The sequence below is a fragment of the Dreissena polymorpha genome, chromosome 5 (assembly GCF_020536995.1).
Source record: "Dreissena polymorpha isolate Duluth1 chromosome 5, UMN_Dpol_1.0, whole genome shotgun sequence".
Classification (NCBI taxonomy): Eukaryota; Metazoa; Mollusca; class Bivalvia; order Myida; family Dreissenidae; genus Dreissena; species Dreissena polymorpha.
In genome coordinates, this window is record NC_068359.1 from 104,302,268 (window position 1) to 104,319,794 (window position 17,527).

The 17,527-nt window shown below is 39.2% G+C and overlaps 1 protein-coding gene across 2 annotated transcripts in view; it reads left to right on the top strand.

Moving 5' to 3' along the window:
• LOC127832382 (beta-1,4-mannosyltransferase egh-like) overlaps window positions 1-17,527 on the top strand; it is a 67,054-nt gene that overhangs the window by 13,545 nt on the left and 35,982 nt on the right. The window contains exon 1 of one of the 2 annotated variants that reach the window (XM_052357829.1): window positions 6,552-6,693. The exons of the other annotated variant lie outside the window; for it this stretch is intronic. The gene's annotated coding sequence lies outside the window, so the exon portion shown is untranslated. Of the gene's footprint in view, window positions 1-6,551; window positions 6,694-17,527 lie in introns of those variants that run through there. 2 annotated transcript variants of the gene reach the window in all.

Consider the following 17,527-nt stretch of genomic DNA (forward strand, 5'->3'; position numbering starts at 1 on the left):
GGTATGAGCACGCTGGGGTTTAGTCATGTGGTATGAGCACAATGGGGTTAAGACTTTAGATACGGGTACTCTGGGGTTGAGTCATGAGGCATGAGTACGCTGTGATTCAGTTATGAGGCATGGGTATGCTGGGGTTAGGTCATGAGCCATCATTATGCTGGGGTTTAGTCATGAGGCATGAACACGCTGGGGCTTAGTCATATGGCATGGGTACGCTGAGATGATCATGCTTGGCTTAAGAATTGAGGTATGAGCACGCTGGGGTTTAGTCATGTGGTATGAGCACAATGGGGTTAAGACTTGAGATATGGGTACTCTGGGGTTAAGTGATGAGGCATGAGTACGCTGGGATTTAGTCATGTGGCTTGAGCACACTGGGGTTAAGACTTGAGGCATGATCACGCTGGGATTTAATCTTGAGGCATGAGCACGCTGAGGTTTAGTCATGTGACATGAGTACGCTGGGGTTAAGACATGAGGCATTTGCACGCTGGGGTTTAGTCATGATTCATGAGCGCGCTTGGGTTTGGACTTGAGACATGGGCACGCGGGGCTTTAGTCACGAAATACGAGCACGTTGGGGTTTTAAACATGAGGCTTGAGCACGCTTGGTTTTATACATAAGAAATGGGCACGTCGGGGTTAAGTCACGAGGCATGTTCACGCTGGGATTTATTCCTCGTATGAGTAGTGCTTTAGCTTACGACTTAAATTGAATTTACATGATATACGTCGTGGTGTACATTTCGTAATAAACTCGCAACAGGCTTTTTAAACTGACAATGATGCGACCCAAATACAAATACACAATTAGTTATTTGCGATGACATCAGCGATGTTTTCGGGGTATTGGCTATTCAGTTTCGCAATTTAATCGTAGAGGTTTTTTTGTCGGGGTTTTATTTAGTGAAACTAAAGAATCCAGTTTCGTTGAAGTTATTGTAAACATTCTTTTTAAAAGATTGAAATGCTGACACTCAAGTCAGTCTGAATTACGCCTAATCAGGATCCATTTCTATTTTTAACCTGGTGTTTGCATGAACAGCACAGTTTAAGTCTATATGTTGATCAGTTAACCGAAACGGATTTATGAGTAGCTGTAATGCATGTTAATAATCTATGTGAACCAGCTCTCTTTTTTAAAGCTGTTTTACATTTAAGGTTACTGTCCAAAGAGATTTGCAAACGTTGATAAATTTGTTTATGATTATTTTTCTCTCCAATTCAACCTCATAATCACGGGAATAGGTCATACTTTCGATAAGTTTTTACTTCCTACTGGAAATATAAATGAGTGAGCACTCAACTATTTTTTTGTAATCGGTTTTGGTCCGGTTGCAATAATTTTCATTGTGAAGCTGTATCCCAACTAATAACTCACTTTGACAACTAGCATTGTTGGTAACATAATAGAAGTGTCGTTTCACATCTGGAAAATTGAGTTGAATTTGAGTTGAGCAAAATATTTCTAAATGTTAATGATTTGTTGTTTTGCTTGCATGATTCCACACATGAATGTTGATGCTGCGATATTTTTCTTGAACAGAACATTGTTTTAGAGATTTAAGTGCATTTATAATGTATATTGTGTTAGTAACCATGAAGTGCCAAAATTTATAGTTTTATTAAGCGCTGGAAGAATATTGCTGTTCATGGTCATATGTTTCATGTGAGTTTACCATTCTTATTTCCATGCAATCGTTCATGTTTTGAGTGTCCCGTACGTGTTTAGTTTTAGTGTATAGTCGTTTTTAGCTCATCTATTTTTTGAAAAAAAATTATGAGCTATTGTCATCACCTTGGCGTCGGCGTTGGCGTTGGCGTTGGCGTTGGCGTTGGCGTTGGCGTCGGCGTCCGGTTAAGTTTTGCGTTTAGGTCCACTTTTCTCAGAAAGTATCAATGCTATTGCATTCAAACTTGGTACACTTACTTACTATCATGAGGGGACTAGGCAGGCAAAGTTAGATAACTCTGGCGTGCATTTTGACAGAATTATGTGCCCTTTTTGTACTTAAAAAATTGCAAATTTTGGTTAAGTTTTGCGTTTAGTTCCACTTTTCTCAGTAAGTATCAATGCTATTGCATTCAAACTTGGTACACTTACTTACTATCATGAGGGGACTGGGCAGGCAAAGTTAGATAACTCTGGCATGCATTTTGACAGAATTATGTGCCCTTTTTATACTTAGAAAATTGACAATTTTGGTTAAGTTTTGTGTTTAGGTCCATTTTATTCCTTAAGCATCAAAGCTATTGCTTTCATACTTGCAACACTTACTAACTATCATAAGGGGACTGTGCAGGCAAAGTAATGTAACTCTGACTGGCATTTTGACAGAATTATGTGCCCTTTTTATACTTAGAAAATTGAAAATTTGATTAAGTTTTGTGTTTAGGTCCACTTTATTCCTACAGTATCAAAGCTATTGCTTTCATACTTGCAAGATTTATGAACTATCATAAGGGGACGGTGCAGGCAAAGTTATGTAACTCTGACTGGCATTTGGACGGAATTATGGGCCCTTTATACTTAGAAAATTGAAAATTTGGTTAAGATTTATGTTTTGGTCACTTTACCCCTAAAGTATCATAGATATTGCTTTCATACTTGGAACACTCACAAACTATCATAAGGGTACAGTAAAAGGACAAGTTGCATAACTCTGGTTGTCATTGTTACGGAATTATGGCCCTTTTTTGACTTAGTAACTTTTAATATATGGTTAAATTTTGTGTTTCGATCCACTCGAAGTATCAAGGCTATTGCTTTCAAACTTCAAATACTTACATGCTATCATGAGGTTACTGTACCTGGCAACTTGAATTTTACTTTGACCTTTGAATGACCTTGACTCTCAAGGTCAAATTATTAAATTTTGCTAAAATTGCCATAACTTCTTTATTTATGATTAGATTTGATTGATACTTTGATGAAACTACTCTTACCTGACATACCACAATAGACTTCACCCAAACCATCCCCCGTGCCCTCCCCCCCCTCCCCCCCCTCCCCCCCCCCCCTAATTTTTTTTTTTTTTTTTTTTTTTATAAGATCATCTCACAAATGACCACCACACCCTCACACTATACCCCCACCCCACCCCCCCCCACCCCCCCCCCCCCCAAATTTTTTTTTTGATTTTTTTTTTTTTTTTTTTTTTTAAGATCATCTCACAAATTATCACCACACCCTCACACTATACCCCCCCCCCCCGATTTTTTTTTTTTTTTTTTTTTTTCGCTTTTTTGGAAGATAATGTAATAAATGTCCACAACCCCACACTATACACCCCTCTTCACTCCACTCCTCCCTCCTTTGTGATTGAAAATGAGAGTCCCTTCACCTTTAAAAAGAAAATAGATGAGCGGTCTGCACCCGCAAGGCGGTGCTCTTGTTTGAAGAACGTGTTTTGTTAAGTTTAGCTAAGTTCAGTTTAGTGGCCCTCCTCTCCGATGACAAACCCTTACACACGTCTGCGGATTGATGTTGTTATCGCTATGTACAGAGTATTTTTAGCTTTTCTTCAATGATCCGATATGTTCAACCTTTCATAATTACTGTACGCAGAATCAATCGTTCTTCCCAGAGGATGTTTGTGTCACCGACCTAGTTTTAGCGGCAAAATCAATTGCAATCATTCACAGATCTATGAATAAACAGTGTGCATGTAAAGTGAGAGATCTTTGAATCATTTATTGACACTGGTAAAGACACCCCCTCTCCCTCTCTCGAAGGCACATCGATATTGTAGCGGTCGACTGCGCACACATGCGTACCTTTCTGTTTGATGAAAGCTGATCGATACTGTCGCGTATTCAGGTGGATTGAACTGATTTAAAGGAGGGCGCCGCGATCACTCTGCATACACTATGTCCTATAGGAAAGCTTACAATACATCTATAAGTTCGATTAAAATCAAGATTTTCAAAGTACAACACATAATATATTGTATATTATTATATATGGTAAATTATTGAAAAATAAAATAAAAAATAAGACAAGCGTGACCATCCATACGCGTGTATCGACATGTCGGCATAAACGGTAATGCGTTTCAAGATGGGTAGAAATAAAAAATAAGGTACAAAAAAATTTGGGTACGAAAAAAAAATGAGTACGAACAAATGGGTACGAAAAAAATTTGGGTTTGAACAAATTTGTGTACAAAAAAAATGGATACGAACAAAATGTGGGCAGGAAAAAAACAACAAATTTGGTTACGAAAACAAATTAGAGTACGAAAAAATATAGGGAACGAAAAAAATTAGGGTAAGAAAAACTATTTGGGTACGAAAAAAATGGGTACGAATTAAAATTTGGGTACGAAAAAATTTGGGTACGAAACAAATTTGGTACGAAAAAAATGGGTACGATTTTTTTATTTGGGTACGAAAAAAATGGGTACGAAAAAAAATTGGGTGCGAAAAAAAAAATGGGTACGAACAAATTTGGGTACGAAAAACATTTGGGTACGAAAAAATGGGCACGAAAAAAATTTGGGTACGAAAAAAATTGGGAACGAAAAAGATTTGGGTACAAAAAAAAATGAGTACGAAAAAATAATATGGGTATGAAAAAAATTGGGAACGTAAAAAATTTTGGGTACGAAAAAATTGGGTACGAAAAAAAGTTGAGTGTCGTGTGTCGACCTCGAAGGTCGATACGCGACACATAACTTGGCCCTATCCGGATTCCGTACATATGTCATGGGATTAGATCATTAATAGTCAAAGTCCTTTCACCTGTTTGATAGCCATTATGTATTTTCTATGTGTTATTTTTGCTAATCCATTTGCCTTTTGCCGTACAAGTCCGTGCGCAGCGAGCTGGAACGAGACTATCGACCAATGGCCCGATAGTAACGACAAAAAACAAAACTCTCCAAATTATTAAAGCGTTTCACGTTGCAACGCTTGATAATTTTCATGTTTTTAAATCGTAAAAAAGATGCATGTGATACATATTTAAGAGCATGGTTAATGTTCAGTATTACTGTTTCCTCACAAATATCATACATATAACGAAAATTAGCGATTCTGAATTTATAATTTTTTATTTTGCCAATTAAAAAAAAAGTGAAAAGGCCCCTTTAACGACGTGCCATGTTATTGAAATGAGTTTGATTAATGTTCATATATCAGTGAAAGGTTTAAATGACATGATGAAGCTGTGGTTTAAATTTGTTGCATAGACAGTTTATTTATGGCGCATTATCACGCTGGGGTTAAGACATAAGGCCTATGTACACTGGGGTTTAGAATTGCGGCATGCGCTCGCTGGAGTTTAGTCATGGAGCCTGGGTATGCTGGGGTTTAGCCATGAGGCCTGGGTACGCTGGAGTTTAGACATGAGGCATGATCACGCTTGGGTTAAGACATAATGCCCGGGTACGCTGGGGTTTAGCCATGAAGCCTGTGTACGCTGGAGTTTAGACATGAGGCATGATTACGCTGGAGTTAAGTCATGAGGCATAATCACACGAGATTAAGGCATGAGGCATGCGCACGCTCGGCTTTAGACATGAGGCCTGTGTACGCTGGAGTTTAGCCATGAGGCCTGGGTACGCTGGAATTAAGACATGAGGCCTGTGTACGATGGGGTTAAGACACGCGGCCTGGGTACGCTGGAGTTTAGACATGAGGCCTGTGTACGATGGGGTTAAGACACGCGGCCTGGGTACGCTGGAGTTTAGACATGAGGCCTGTGTACGATGGGCTCAAGTCACGAGGTATAAGCACGATGGGGTTTAGACACGAGGTATAAGCACCCTCGGGTTTAGACACGAGGCCTGGGTACGCCGGGATCAAGTCGCGAGGCATGACCACGTAGGGTTTAGATATGAGGTATAAGTACGCTCGGGTTTAGACACGAGGCCTGGGTACGCTGGGCTCAAGTCGCGAGGATTGATCACGCTGGGGTTTACACATAAGGCATGGGCTCGCTGGGTTTAGTTATGAGGAATAATCATACTGGTTTTAAGACACGAGGCATGGGTACACTGAGGTTAAGACATAATACATGGGTACGCTATGGTTTAGACATTGGGCCTGGGTACGCTGGGGTTTTGTCATAAGGCATGGGTACACTGGGGTTTAGACATATTGCCTGGGTACGCTGGGGTTTAGAGATGAGGCATGGGTACGCTGGCGTTTAGACATGATGCACGGGCACGCTGTGGTTTAGTCATGAGGAATGATCACACTGGGGTTGTGACATGAGGCATGGGCGCGCTGGGGTTAAGACATGAGGTATGGGTACGCTAGGGTTAAGACATAAGACATGGGTACACTGGGGTTTAGACATGGGGCCTGGGTACGCTTGGGTTTAGTCATTGGGTACGAAAAAAAGTTGAGTATCGTGTGTCGACCTCGAAGGTCGACACGCGACACATAACTTGGCCCTATCCGGATTCCGTACATATGTCATGGGATTAGATCATTAATAGTCAAAGTCCTTTCACCTGTTTGATAGCCATTATGTATTTTCTATGTGTTATTTTTGCTAATCCATTTGCCTTTTGCCGTACAAGTCCGTGCGCAGCGAGCTGGAACGAGACTATCGACCAATGGCCCGATAGTAACTACCCGTGTGTAACAGCGCGTCTTATTGGATGGGTTACCTTATAAAAACGTTGTGAAATCACATATTTCAGTGTATATATATTGGATGTGAATATTACTTGGATAAATCTGGTTAGTTTTTTTAAACTTTATTTCCGTATTAGTAGTTGTATTTTATTATAATTGCATAAACGTTGCCAAATCACATATTGAAGCATATATATATATATATTGGATGTGAATATAAATTTATTGGATAAACATGTATAAACATTGAACAACGTTGAACCATCACATATCGCAGTGTATAAATATTTGATGGGAATTTTTATTTGACACATCTGGTTCGTTTATTTTTCTTTTAACGTATGAGTAGTTGTATTTGAATACATGGACATGGTTTTATGATAATATGAAGCAGCTGGAGTTTCACTTCTTTATGATAAGTGTATAAACGTTGACACAAATTGGAAGGTATATATATTGGATGTGCATTTTAATTGGATAAATATGGTGCGTTTATTATTTTCGTATGAGTTATATTTCAATAAGTGAATAAGGGTTTACGATAAGTTTATAAACGTTGACTCACATTGCAAGGTATATATATTTGACGTGAATTTGATAAATCTGGTTCGTTTATTTTGCTTGTTTTCCGTATGAGTAGTTGTATTTGAATTAGTGATAACGTTTGCTATGATAAAACTTGCATAGAAATTAATTTCGATTACGTTTAATAATGTATAGGTGTTGTAATTTTATTGAATAAACAAACAGAGCATGAATATGCATGAACATGTTATGTAACATCATTTTGATGTAATCATAGCGGCTATCTCTAAAAAATAATTAATTAATCATAAATAAATTAAATAATTGTAAGTATATAAATACCAATCATAAAATTATTGTATTGTTGAACTTTTAACTACAGCACAGGACAGTAACCACACAGCAACTTTGATACTTGCAGTATATATTTAAATATAAGAATAATTTTATAATATAACAATAACAAATGTAATCGCATGATGAATTCAAATCAAATGAAGCATCAAGTCAGCGTCACACAAGAACAAGAGAACGTTAATGGCACTGGAGAAGTTTTGGTTGAAGTGATTTTTCATGTCGATTTTAGATTAAGGTAAAGGTCTTTTTTATTATAGTGTCACCTCTATCGAAAGGGCCAGCCAATTTGGTTTATGAGACACCTTTGCGTGTATACCATGTACCTCCCAACTCATATCACTATGCTAGGCGCCAGGCGGATAGAAGTCGGTAACCATTCATGTTTAACGCTCGCGGCCATCTCGGAACAAGTCCCATGACAAACATCCATCCTTCAACAAACGCTCCCCATGGGGCTCGAACCTTCGACCTCCCGATCCCGAGGCGGACGCCTTATCCACTAGGCCACGGCGATCGGTTTGATGTTTGTTTATGTCAACTGGTATTGTTGCCATTCATGCCCAGGCGGATTAAAAATTAACTATTTATACAAGCGATACCCCGGTCAATAGTTGAACTCGCGTTATTGTTATGAACGTGTACAGAACTCTTGACTCTTTCAAAACAGCAGTTTTCAACCGTGACACACATCAATACAAAGGTGCTTATACCGTTTATGTGATATTTTAGTAAATGCAATTAATGTTTCGTTCCATTTGTATAAAACCGCATGCAATTTTACATAAATTTGATTGTACTGATAAGAAAGAAAATATAATTTCGCAAATATGTGAATTAAACGCGTTGGTATCGTTATAAGAAGTCAAACATACAAAAAACAAAAACACAATGGTAAACGAATCATGTAATTTGTATCGGTAACTGCTCCATTTACATGAACATGCTTCCACATATAACGAGTAGAGGATTTTTGTGTATAAATAAACGCAGCCGTCTTTTCTTCTTCTTCTTCTTCTTCTTCTTCTTCTTCTTCTTCTTCTTCTTCTTCTTCTTCTTCTTCTTCTTCTTCTTCTTTTTTTATTTCTTCTTCTTCTTCTTCTTCTTCTTCTTCTTCTTCTTCTTCTTCTTCTTCTTCTGATGATGATGATGATGATGATGATGATGATGATGATGATGATGATGATGATTAACATTATTATTTTTGCATATTTTATTATTATCAATAATAATAATAATAATAATAATAATAATAATAATAATAAAAATTATAATAATAATAATAATAATGATAATAATAAAATAATAAAATAAATAATAATAAGACTAATAATAATAATTGATATATGTAAACAATGCATCTAAAAAGCTAAAGTAAAAAACAAGAATTAAATTTAAGAAAAAAAGTAACCCTCAACTGGGCTCGAACCACTTACCCCTGGAGTAAAAGTCTATCGCTTAGACCACTCGGCCATCCGTGCTCATACTATGATTGTTGTATTGTATACTTTATAATTATAATCAATATGCGTAGTGTCACAAAATTTAACGACAAAAAACAAAACTCTCCAAATTATTAAAGCGTTTCACGTTGCAACGCTTGATAATTTTCATGTTTTTAAATCGTAAAAAAGATGCATGTGATACATTTTTAAGAGCATGGTTAATGTTCAGTATTACTGTTTCCTCACAAATATCATAAATATAACGAAAATTTGCGAATCTGAATTTATATTTTTTTATTTTGGCAATAAAAAACACGTGAAAAGGCCCCTTTAACGACGTGCCATGTTATTGAAATGAGTTTAATTGATGTTCAGTGAAAGGTTTAAATGACATGATGAAGCTGTGGTTTAGATTTGTTGCATAGACGGTTTATTCATGGCGCATTATCACGCTGGGGTTAAGACATATGGCCTATGTACACTAGGGTTTAGAAATGCGGCATGGGCTCGCTGGAGTTTAGTCATGGGGCCTGGGTATGCTGGGGTTTAGCCATAATGCCTGGGTACGCTGGGGTTTAGCCATGAAGCCAGGGTACGCTGGAGTTTAGACATGAGGCATGATTACGCTGGAGTTAAGTCATGAGGCATAATCACACGGGGTTAAGACATGAGGCATGCGCACGCTCGGCTTTAGACATGAGGCCTGTGTACGCTGGAGTTTAGCCATGAGGCCTGGGTACGCTGGAATTAAGACACGAGGCCTGTGTACGCTGGAGTAACATGAGGCCTGGGTACGCTGGAGTTTATACATGAGGCCTGTGTACGATGGGCTCAAGTCACGAGGTATAAGCACGATGGGGTTTAGACACGAGGTATAAGCATCCTCGGGTTGAGACACGAGGCCTGGGTGCGCTGGGATCAAGTCGCGAGGCATTATCACGATGGGGTTTAGATATGAGGTATAAGCACGCTCGGGTTTAGACACGAGGCCTGGGTACGCTGGGCTCAAGTCGCGAGGCATGATCACGCTGGGGTTTACACATAAGGCATGACCTCGCTTGGATTTAGTCATGAGGAATAATCATACTGGGTTTAAGACACGAGGCATGGGTACACTGGGGTTAAGACATGATACATGGGTACGCTATGGTTTAGACATTGGGCCTGGGTACGCTGGGGTTTAGTCACAAGGCATGGGTACACTGGGGTTTAGACATATTGCCTGGGTACGCTGGGGTTTAGAGATGAGTCATGGGTACGCTGGCGTTTAGACAAGATGCACGGGCACGCTGTGGTTTATTCATGAGGAATGATCACACTGGAGTTAAGACATGAGGCATGGGCACGCTGGGGTTAAGACATAAGGTATGGGTACGCTGGGGTTAAGACATAAGGCATTGGTACAATGGGGTTTAGACATGGGGCCTGGGTACGCTTGGGTTTAGTCATAAGGAATGGGTACACTTGGATTTAGACATATTGCCTGAGTACGCTGGGGTTTAGACATGAGGCATGGGTACGCTGGGGTTTGGACATGATGCATGGGCACGCTGTGGTTTAGTCATGAGGAATGATCACACTGGGGTTAAGACATGAGGAATGGGCACGCTGAGGTTTAGATATGAGGCATGGACACGCTGTAGTTTAGTCATGAGACATGAGTACGCTGGGGTTAAGACATGACGTATGGGTACGCTGTGGTTAAGACATGAGGCATGGGTACGCTGGGGTTTAGACATGAGGCATGGACACGCTTTGGCTTATTTATGAGGCATGAGTACGCTGGGGTAAAGACATGAGGCATGGTCACGCTGGGGTTTAGACATGAGGCATGAGTACGCTGGGGTTTAAACATGAGGCATGGACACGCTGGGATTTAGTCATAAGGCATAATCACACTGGGGTTAAGACATGAGGCATGTGCATGCTGGGGCTTAGACATGAGGCATGGGTACGCTACTGTTAAGACATTATGCATGGGTACGCTAGAGTTAAGACATGAGGCATGGGTACGCTGGGGTTAAGGCATGAGGCATGGACTCGCTGTGGTTTAGTCATGAGGCATGGGTACGCTGGGGTTTAGTCATGAGGCATGGGTACTCTGGGGTTTAGTCATGTTGCATTAACACGCTTTGGTTTAGTCATGTGGCATGAGCACGCTGGGGTTGAGTCATGTTGCATGTGCACGCTGGTGTTAAATCATGAGGCGTGGGCACGCTGAGGTTTAGTCATGAGGCATGCTCACGCTGGGGTTTAGACTTGAGACATGAGCACGGTGGGGGTTTAGTCATGAGGCATGAGCACACTTGGGTTTAGACTTGAGGCATGAGCACGCTGGGGTTTAGACTTGAGACATGGGCTCGCTGTGGTTTAAACATGAGGCATAAGTACGCTGGGGTTAAGTGATGAGGCATGAGTACGCTGGGGTTAAGCCATGAGGCATGGGTACGCTGGGGTTAAGTCATGAGGCATGAGCACACATAGGTTTAGACTTGAGGCATGAGCACGCTGGAGTTTAGACTTGAAACATGGGCTCGCTGGGGTTTAAACATGAGGCATGAGTACGCTGGAGTTCAGCCATGAGGCATGAGCACGCTGGGGTTTAGTCATTAGGCATGAACACGCTGGGGTTTAGTCATTTGGCATGGGTACGCTGGGATGAACATGCTTGGCTTAAGAATTGAGGTATGAGCACGCTTGGGTTTAGTCATGTGGCATGAGCACAATGGGGTTAAGACTTGAGATATGGGTACTCTGGGGTTAAGTCATGAGGCATGAATACGCTGTGATTCAGTCATGAGGCATGGGTATGCTGGGGTTAAGTTATGAGCCATCATCATGCTGGGGTTTAGTCATGAGGCATGTGCACGCTGGGGTTTAGTCATATGGCATGGGTACGCTGGGATTTAGTCATGTGGCTTGATCACACTGGGGTTAAGACTTGAGGCATGATCACGCTGGGGTTAAGACTTGAGGCATGAGCAATCTGAGGTTTAGTCATGTGACATGAGTACGCTAGGGTTAAGACATGAGGCATTTGCACGCTGGGGTTTAGTCATGATTCATGAGGTCGCTTTGGTTTTGACTTGAGACATGGGCACGCGGGGCTTTAGTCACGAAATACGAGCACGTTGGGGTTTTAAACATGAGGCTTGAGCACGCTTGGTTTTATACATAAGAAATGGGCACGTTGGGGTTAAGTCACGAGGCATGAGCACACTGGGATTTATTCCTCGTATGAATAGTGCTTTAGCTTACGACTTAAATTGAATTTACATGATATACGTCGTGGTGTACATTTCGTAATAAACTCGCAACAGGCTTTTTAAACTGACAATGATACGACCCAAATACAAATACACAATTAGTTATTTGCGATGACATCAGCGATGTTTTCGGGGTATTGGCTATTCAGTTCTGCAAATTAATCGTAGAGGTTTCTTTGTCGGGGTTTTATTTAGTGAAACTAAAGAATCCAGTTTCGTTGAGGTTATTGTTAAACATTCTTTATAAAAGATTGAAAATGTTGACACTTAAGTCAGTCCGAATTACGCCTATTCAGGATCCATTTCTGTTTTTAAGCTGGTGTTTGCTTGAACAGCACAGTTTAAGTATATATGTTGATCAGTTAACCGAAACGGATTTATGAGTAGCTGTAATGCATGTTAATTATCTATGTGAACCAGCTCTCGTTTTTAAAGCTGTTTTACATTTAAGGTTACTTGGACAGTAAGAGATTTGCAAACGTTGATAAATTTGTTTATGATTATTTTTTTCTCCAATTTAACCTCATAATCACCGGGAATAGGTCATACTTTCGATAAGTTTTTACTTCCTACTGGAAATATAAATGAGTGAGCACTCAACTATTTTTTTGTAATCGGTTTTGGTCCGGTTGCAATAATTTTCATTGTGAAGCTGTATCCCAGCTAATAACTCACTTTGACAACTAGCATTGTTGGTAACATAATAGAAGTGTCGTTTCACATCTGGAAAATTGAGTTGAATTTGAGTTGAGCAAAATATTTCTAAATGTTAATGATTTGTTGCTTTGCTTGCATGATTCCACACATGAATGTTGATGCTGCAATATTTTTCTTACACAGAACATTGTTTTAGAGATTTAAGTGCATTTATAATGTATATTGTGTTAGTAACCATGACCAAATTTATAGTTTTATTAAGCGTGAGAAGAATATTGCTGTTTATGGTCATATGTTTCATGTGAGTTTACCATTCTTATATCCATGCAATCGTTCATGTTTTGATGACCTACACTACATATGAGTCCAGCTCTACATTCGCCGCATTTTTTCTCTTTTAGATGTCCGTGTTTAGTTTTAGTGTATAGTCGTTTTTTGAAGAACGGGTTTTGTTAAGTTTAGCTAAGTTCAGTTTAGTGGCCCTCCTCTCCGATGACAAACCCTTACACACGTCTGCGGATTGATGTTGTTATCGCTATGTACAGAGTATTTTTAGCTTTTCTTAAATGATCCGATATGTTCAACCTTTCATAATTACTGTACGCAGAATCAATCGTTCTTCCCAGAGGATGTTTGTGTCACCGACCTAGTTTAAGCGACAAAATCAATTGCAATCATTCACAGATCTATGAATAAACAGTGTACATGTAAAGTGAGAGATCTTTGAATCATTTATTGACACTGGTAAAGACACCCCCTCTCCCTCTCTCGAAGGCACATCGATATTGTAGCGGTCGACTGCGCACACATGCGTACCTTTCTGTTTGATGAAAGCTGATCGATACTGTCGCGTATTCAGGTGGATTGAACTGATTTAAAGGAGGGCGCCGCGATCACTCTGCATACACTATGTCCTATAGGAAAGCTTACAATACATCTATAAGTTCGATTAAAATCAAGATTTTCAAAGTACAACACATAATATATTGTATATTATTATATATGGTAAATTATTGAAAAATAAAATAAAAAATAAGACAAGCGTGACCATCCATACGCGTGTATCGACATGTCGGCATAAACGGTAATGCGTTTCAAGAAATCATCAAGTACCCACACGATCGCAATATTATTTGTCAGCCATTTAAAATAGGTGAAAATGTAACAAGAAAATATTCAATTGATATGTGCTTATTTTGCAATAACGTCGTATCTTTGTTTCTGATAAAAAATTAAACCTTCACAAAGTTTCACGAAGTCATTTTGAGAGGTAACTGACAATATCTAGTTTGTGTTTGGACACCCAGATTTCCGCTATAATTATTACTTCCAATTTTCGGACAGTATCTTAATACAGAATATTTCCATTTTGCTTTAATCCGTTGACATATATTGCATGTTTCACAACGGTCATAACGGTAACAAGTAACGATTATCAACCCAAAAGAAGCTATGTTTTATAGAAATACGATATGTGATTTTTCGTGAAAATCACTCAAACGGCAGGAATACACATTAATTTGATGACAATATATAGCGAAATGTGACTAGATTGTTTATACGTGTAGATCCAATGGCAATGTATCAAAAAGTTTCCTTTATCATGTTTATGGAAGGGGAAACACTGAAACGAGAACAAGTTATGACAAAAGCAGAGACCTTCATGAAAATCATGTAAAATACTTGCTCGAAGAAAGCGAGCATTCACCTTACAAATCAGTATTAATAGTATTAAAAATCCGCTTTCATCATGTACAAGCTGCAGTTCAAATAAGCTCAAACTTAGTTTAATTTATCGCGTGTTACTGAAAAAATATTGCTGCTCGACGGCTGACACTTTAAACTAGCATGTGCAGTTGCAGGTTTCAATAATTTGGTTCTCGGGTTTTCGGCACAAATGGAATTTGGCTCCTTTATATATTTTTTCTTCTATTGTGTCGTGCGTAACTCACAAAGTAATGTTGCTAGAGGGATACAAGTTAACAACAAAAGTTATTTACCAGCGTGAGAATTTCCACTAATCGGATTACTAATTATTTTGGTTCGTCTTTTCCGACATAAGTGGAGTTTGCAGACCAAATCGGAATGTGGGGACATCATATGCACATTTCTGGTTATATGTGTTTCTAAAAACACAGAAATCTACGTTCGAATTGACATTATACATGAAAAAAGGAAGGTATGTGTCTCAACACTTTTGATATATTCCGTTGTCCATTGGATGCGTTTAATGTCTGTATTAACGTACCATGAGTATTCAGGCGTGTAGATCAAACAGGCAACAAATGGTTGAAGAGTGGATTATTTCACAGTCAATATCGATATTCTTTGATTTTAGGCCAGAGATTGATTACATACGTGTTAACTTGCATGCTAATATTTACCCAGACATAAACCGGACTCGGTTACCCAATCATCCGAAAGTGAATCATTTTGGCGACATTTCGCAATACAACCATTTAGGTATTTTGAAATGCAATTGGAACAGGACGAATGAGACACTTCATTGAAAGTTAACAGCACAATTACGCAATGTTGAGTCAAGTTACTATGGACACTCCCTTTGTTTAGCCTTTTTCAAGATGCACACATTACATAGCATATCTAACCACTTGTTAACATGTATAAGATGTATTTGATGTTGCACGTCCCAACGATTAATAAGGCTTTATAACTAGGGACTTCAAAGTCAACGCAAACAGTCTTAAATTAAATACAACTTTCAAATATTATCAACCTTTAACATTCTTTGAAGTTTTTCCCCAACAGTTTATCACTGATAAGAATACATAATAAAATATCGATATTTACTCGGAAAAAATAACGTGCATGTTATTGCTTACCCAACGACTTGTTAGCTTGTTAGGTATCGTCAACATGCGCGCGCTGCATGAAGGGATGGGGGTGGGGGGAGGGGGGGGGGGGGGTGTTAGCATTTTGGCCATATTTGCATTGTGGATCTGTAGACAGCATGCTGAAATTTCTGTATCTCTTTATCTTACAAAACAGGAAATCTTAAAAAGCTCTTTTAATCTCAGCTACTTCAATGCGTCATTCATTTAAGAACTTTTTTCTGTACGATTATACTTATGTTTTTCCTTCGTGATTTTGGCATTAGGATGCGGGAAACGTGAAGCGATTACAAAGTCCGTCATTCCGTCCGTCCGCGACAGGTTTCACATTTTCGTGTGGTTCAAACAGCCCCATGTTGTGACTCTTCAATACTTACACTGTTTTTGTTTATGAACATTCTCCATCCACATGTATTACACAACTTCACATTGACTTTGACCTCATTCAGATTTCGAATTTAACATCCGTGCCGGCGAGCTCAGTTGGTAGAGCGCCGGACTACAAATTCGAGGATCGCAGGTTCGTTCCCCGAACAGGCTACATAATCTTGTATGGATTGGTCGTGAAATACTTCCATGCTTTCCTAGCTCTGATTCAAGTTGGGCAGATGTCTGTTAATGGCTTGAGTTTGTACACTTTATACTGGTAACTCAGCCAAGCAATAAAATGTGTGAGCAGGTAAACTGGCCGACATGATATGACTAAAATTCAGCTGGAAACATACAATGAACATGGGCTATTTCTGGGCTGTATATTGTTTATGAAGATTTTACGGTTTCGTTTAGCAACCGTTGCTTATACGTGCACTAGTTGACACATGCCGGTACAAACTCGATGTTGGTGACACTCCGCTAACTGTCCATCCGTGTAACCCAGCCTCACTTTGAACTTTATCTTACTATAAATTCCAATAGTTTGACATGGAAAACTTGAAAATAACGTTTTCTTGATTGAATTTATAAAAAAATCGTCATCGTTTCGATACTTGAATACTTGAACAATTATTGCTTAAGACCCTCCCCCATATCATCAGATCTGATCGCGACCTTGTCATTCGTCAAATGTTTACCTCTCTGATTATTCCGTTTGCCCATTCCCATTTAAGCCGAGGCTATTTAACGCCAACCATGAGCATGTTTTTAAAAAATAAAAATAAAACACAATATTGTGTTTCATTAAATGTTGCATACGAAAATGGACTTGAATAGCTATCCCATAATTCAATCCAAACTGTGCGTTACTTGATTGGTAAATTATGAATGTTTTATAATAATAACTTTAAAAAGATTTGAAAAGAACCCTGTCACTCAAAGCACATTTAGCAAGAAATCCGTGATTTTGTGGACTTAATTTGTATTTGATTGACTACTTTGATAATTACATTGTTGAGACGCAGTGTCAGATATGAAGACAAACCTTAATCCGGCCTTCAACTGAGATGCTTGTTACGTACAGCATAAAACAACTAATAACTAAAAACAATAATAAGACACATTCGCTGTTCGTGTTGTAGCAGTAGAAGTGGTAGCAGACATATTCGCTGTTCGTATTGTAGTAGTAGTAGTAGTGGTAGCAGACATAGTTGTTGTTCGTGTTGTAGCAGTAGTAGTAGCAGCAGACACATTCGCTGTTCGTGTTGTAGCAGTAGAAGTGGTAGCAGACATATTCGCTGTGCGTGTTGTAGTAGTAGTAGTGGTAGCAGACATATTTGCTGTGCGTGTTGTAGCAGTAGTAGTGGTTGCAGACATATTCGCTGTTCGTGTTGTAGCAGTAAAAGTGGTAGCAGACATATTCGCTGTGCGTGTTGTGGCAGTAGTAGTGGTAGCAGACATATTTGCT